Source organism: Dermacentor variabilis, chromosome 1 (genome assembly GCF_050947875.1).
Source record: "Dermacentor variabilis isolate Ectoservices chromosome 1, ASM5094787v1, whole genome shotgun sequence".
NCBI classification, from domain to species: Eukaryota; Metazoa; Arthropoda; class Arachnida; order Ixodida; family Ixodidae; genus Dermacentor; species Dermacentor variabilis.
The window spans coordinates 203266481-203272480 of record NC_134568.1 but is presented as its reverse complement, the minus strand read 5'-3'; positions in this window follow the sequence as shown (position 1 = coordinate 203272480).

Sequence of the window (6000 nt, the reverse complement as noted above, 5' to 3'; positions counted from 1 at the left end):
AGTCATGAAGTAAGACTGAGTGATAGCATTCGTGCATGTACATGTCCAGAGACAGCACTGATGGAAACAGCAAACACTTGTGATATACGTATGTCAGTGAAACACCCCACATGCAGCACTTTGACCAATATACCACTTCCGTCAAACAAAACTAGAAAGTCTGCCGATGCCAGTGTCACTGAAGCTATCACGTCGAATATTTAACAGGGATAAGCAGGCTAGTTGGTGGTCGTTATTGGAATGCATCATGTAACCGCACAAAAACAAGGGACAAAGAAGGAACACACAAGACAGGTGCGGAACTTCAAATAAGATTTACTCCGGGAAATCTCACATTTATACAAGTATCATAATCACACTTGCTAATCATCAGACAGCCATCACTCGACGTTGGCATGCGGGCGTGAGTGCCACAAATTTGCTTGTAAATATTTGAAGTCTTTATCGCTCAATGACACTGAAGAGCTGCTTACGCAGCTGCCAGATTGCATTTTTATACAGTAAGCTTCATAGATATGAAGCTATGAAGCTTATTAACATCTATGAGCTTATTAACATTATTAACATCTATGAAGCTTACTGTATAAAAATGCAATCTGGCAGCTGCGTAAGCAGCTCTTCAGTGTCATTAAGCGATGAAGAGTTCAAATATTTACAAGCAAATTTGTGGCACTCACGCCCGCATGCAAACGTCGAGTGATGGCTGTCTGATGATTAGCAAGTGTGATTATGATACTTGTATAAATGTGGGATTTCCCGGAGTAAATCTTAGTTGAAGTTCCGCACCTGTCTTGTGTGTTCCTTCTTTGTCCCTTGTTTTTGTGCAGTTACATGATGCATTCCAACACGTCGAATACGCAGCCACACATCTAAAACTGCTAAGGTTTTTGTCGTTGATTCACTTTACTGCTGTTTATAAACATCACACACTACTGTGATCCGACTTTGGAAAAACAGCACTGTTAGCACTTAGCTAGAGAAGCTGCAGCAACCTGGAAACAATTAGGACACGAAATATTTGTTCACTTAGCATGCAAGTGTCCATAATTCCGAAAAATGTGGCGAGCTCAGTGTATGAACTCGGGAGGCAGAATACACATTTGCGCCGGGGTGCACTCACCTTGATGCATTCCCAAAACCAAGTTTGTGTCCATCTCTGCAGGTGTTGGAACAGTAACAATTATTTTACTCAGAGCTCTTTTCATCAAGGAAAATGCAGTGCCCTAGCGTCACGTTGACAGAGGAGCACAGATGAACATCGAAGCACATCCAAAAATTGAGCGCGAATTTCACAACTATATATGCTTCCCGCCTCCATTACAAACTATTATTCCACTGTTTTACGCACTTCTCATTTGCAGCGACAGTTCGCGCGTTCATCTCCACCCGTGGTTCTCGTTTGAAGTTTTTCCGCGCTGCCGCCGAACAATAAAAAATCTCCGCGCGACTAGCAAGATCACTTTCGATGTTCTTTAATCAATCCAAACGCATTTCAGAAGACGGCACGTCAAATTTAACAACGGAACCAAAGTGGAGTACAAAACACGCGGTCATGTAAAAGCTAAAGGTTTGAAAGAAGCGTTTAAAAACAGTTCATAATGTCACTGAAGTCCTTTTATAAGAAACATCGTTATTGCGGACGCCATGTTTTCATCTTTGTGCGAAAGATCCAGAGGTTTTCCACCCTGTGAAATGCGTTCTTAACGTACTTCAGTTTGCAAACAAAACGCACCGCATCTTTTTTTTTTCTTCGCTTTTATTTTTCCTTTTTAATGCTTTTGCGTGCGCACAAACACGTCGTTTTCAATAGACGCTCGATGCGGTCGGGAAAATAATAGGCGAAGATAAAAAACACGGGCGAAGGGGTTCGTTTACTGTGAAACGCTTACCTGGTTCAGTTTTCGTAGGAGGGATGCTCGACGTAGGCCGCGCTAGCAAATGCTACCTGCCTATCAGCACACCATTATCTAGTCAAGGGATACCCATTATATGGGCAAAGACGCGTAAAAAGCGAACATCAAACGCTCGCGTTAAAACGTCAAAACACTCCATTTGTTTATGCCAGCGTTGCCAGTAATTGAATGCGACTTTCCGCTATACGTGGCCATCTTGCTTTTGCGGATTTTATTATTACGCGTATTAACACGTGCGTCCGAGCAGAATGACATGCAGTCGTGCACCAAACATCAAATTAGCTGCATGAAAAGAGCCTTCATTAGTAGGCCTTCTGGTCCGAACTTGCGTATACGTACATTTGAACTGGCTAACTTAATTTTCGTTCATTGAGATGATCTTATTATACAAGCACATCGACAGTACGGCGACATATTTACTTCGATGTTTATCGCTGTGACCGTCAAGGGGCACACGGGGGTGGATTTCTTATTGCTTGCAGTCATGAATTATCCTGTACACCAATATTATTTCTTCCAACCTAGAAATACTATGCCTTCTTATTTGCTCTTCCCCTCGATATGTCATTCTAGGCGCTTCTCACCAGAACTTAACAGTACTTTATGCCAGATTACAGCACGCCATCCTAACGCTCATATACTTCTGTTCGGTGGCTTCAACTTCCCCATTATTGATTGGAATAACCTGAATAACCTGACTTCTGCAATAAACAACACAGAGGCGAAGGACTTTGTCGACATCTGTTTGAATTTTAACTTATCACAGCTTATCTCAGAGTCAACACGCGTAACGCGCGACTGCGCAAACATTTTGGACCTTATACTTACTGACCATCCAGAGACCTTATCATCGGTTACCTACCTTCGTCCTATCAGCGACCACAGTGCAGTTCATGCCACATTTGACTTTGCCCCACTACCACTTGTTTTTTCCAGCAAAACTATCAACCTGTATGACAAAGCAAACTTCGAAGCTATAAATGAAGAATTGCGCACTTTTTTTGCACTCTTTGAAACCTCATTCAATGAACGATCTGTACAAGACAACTAGGAACTGTTTAAAAATAAAATGAATTATCTAGCAAACAAGTATATTCCGAAAATAACATTCCGTGCAAATCATAAGAACCCGTGGTTTAATAACAATGTAAAGATGTTGGAAAGTAAGAAAAAGATACTTTTTCGTAATGCCAAGCAGAAACCAAGCCCAACTTCATGGGATAAATACTACGCCGCTGAGAGAGAATACTTACGTGCTGTCCGCAATGCCAAATGGTCCTTTTTCAATAATGACTTACCTTAAATGTTAACAGACAACCCCAAGAAATTTTGGAAAGTTATCAACCCAGGCAACACATGCAATATAACTCTTGTTAATGATACGGGGGAAATCATGCCTGAAATTGAGTGCACACTCATATTTAACAATGCATTTTCGTCAGTATTTTCTAATGATAATAACATTCCATTGTCTAATGTCCCCTGCAGCATAGCTTCTAGCATGTCGAGCATGGTCTTTTATCCTGATGGTGTCTTGTGCATAATTGAAAACCTTAAACTTTCATCCTCAACAGGTATAGATGGTATAAACTCTAAACTGCTAAAAACTAAAAAAAACATATTTCATCATTTTTGTGTCTTATATTCTCGCAGTCACTTTCTACAGGTTCCATGTCTCACGACTGGAAGGTGGGTATGGTCGTTCCCATCTACAAGTCTGGTAATAAGAACATGCCGTGCAAAATCATGGAACATGTCATCTACTCCTTGATCATGAATCAGTTGGACCCCAATCAATTTTTTTCATTCGGCACAGCATGGGTTCTGTAAGGGTTTCTCTACCGAAACGCAACTAGCTCTGTTTCTGCACGACCCTCCATCGCATGTAAACCTTGACTCTAACCAACAAACTGACGCTATTTTTCTGGACTGTCAAAAGGCCTTTGACAAAGTATCTCGATCACCACCACTTACTACTATATAAAAATTTCTTCTTTGAACTTACACAGTGACATACTCAAATGGCTCGAAGCATTCCTTGCTGATTGCGACCAATTCGTTTCTATAAATGACAAATCATCCACTCTTCTCTCTGTAACTTCTGGTGTCCCTCGGGGATCAGTTCTCGGTCCTTTTCTCTTTTTAATTTATATTAATGATTTATCCCTAGATGTATCTTGCAAGATACAAATTTTTGCCGATGACTGCATTATTTACCATCCAGTTTCTAATGCTACTGACGTAAACACCTCACAACAAAGTCTTAACAATGTGCAGTCTTGGAGTGAACATTGGCTGATGACTCTTAATCCCAACAAATGTAAACATATATCTTTTACCCGCTGCCATAACCCTTTCTTGTCCTCTTATACGATAGTAAACATTCCCATAGAACCAGTAGAATCATATAAGTACTTGGGCATTACACTTTCTCATTCACACACTCTCTCAGTTGGGGTACGCAGGTTTCCAACATACTTCCATCACTTTTTTAGGCTTCTAGCGCAGCTCAGAAAAAGAAAAAAAAAGGAAGGTGGAAGGAGTAATGAAAAGGAACGGAGAACAGAGTGAGCGCTAACTTCCAACTGATGGCTTATTTCGTGACACAGAACGCTACTTATACACTCGGTGAACTATGTGACATTCAGAGATTACATAAAACCAAGCAACAAAACCGAAAGTAACCATGTGAAAACACATATTCACACAGCCTGTGGTGGCAGTCTGAGATACGCCAATTCATTGCTTGATAAAGATAATGAAGGTGAGCTTACACACGCATGGCCCAGACCTATGATAGTCTTTGCTTCAATGATTTCTCTTGTGAGCTGATTATGAATATGACCTAGAATGACTCATTCCTCTAGAACAGGTTTGCAACCACACGTTTTGCAGTGCTGCGCGAGAACCCCCCAGCTGTAATACAATTCTTAGCATTGTAACTATGTTTGCGCAGCCTAGCATTCAGACATCGGTCAGTTTCACCGACGTAACGCTTTCCGCACTTGAGTGGAAAACAATAAACAACACAATGTGTGCAATTAATGAACTTCTTTTTATGATTCTTATCATAGCTAGGAGGAGCCTCCTTATCCGGATTAGTGAGCTTGCAAATCCTCATAAGCTTGTTAGGGGCAGAAAACACTACACGAATATTCGCTCGCTTGGCAATTTTCTTAAGCTTATGTGAGACGGTGTGAATATAAGGAATAATGCCTGTCCTACCCTGAGTAGTTGCAGGATTACCTTTGTGCTGGTTGTCTTTTCTAAACTCTCTTAGAATCCGTTCTGCTACTGACACTTGTAGGGACATGGGATAACCAGCCTGCGAAAGCCGTTTCCACTGAGAGGCAAAGCTAGACGAAACAGTATGGCGGCAAGACTTTTTCAAAGCATTATTTAGACAAAGGTTAGCAATGCCTCTCTTTACCAGCGCTGTATTAAGGGGGGGGGGGCGCTAAGGGGGCTGCAGCCCAGGGCCTCACCTCGGACAGTAGGAGAAGGGGGCCCGTTTATTCTAACCTGCTTAGTATATGGAACCATGGGCAACGGAACTTCGAGTGACATATGTATGAAGCGAGAAAACCAGAATGAGCAGACGGGGCCCCCCACCTAATGTAACAACATGCATTTAGCCTGATCATTTGGGGAGAGCTTGTCGAGCTGCAAAAACAGGAATCCCCCGCCACCCCGGCGGGGCCCTCTTTCTTACGAAGCGAGGTGCATTTGCTTGGAAGAGTTCTCGTGGTTTCCTGTCAGTCCGTCTGTCCAGTGCTGTCTGGAGAGGAGGGGCAAGGGGGACACACCTAAAACATGTAATGTGGGGTGAGGACCTAAATCTCTCTTGCCCCTCGTCACCACCACGCCACCCTCCACCTCTCAAATAGTTCCGCTGCTGGCCTTCTCATAGAAAGGATCTGCTGCAGTACCCAACAGTGCCTTCCATTCGAGTTTTCTTTACCGTGATGGTAATTTGGGCGGGGGAGGATGAGTCCGATAGCAGATGATGATGAGTCTGGTGACAGAGTCTAGGCAGGAAAGGAAAGAAAACGTCACACATGCTTTTGTCTGCGTGCTGTGGGGCATG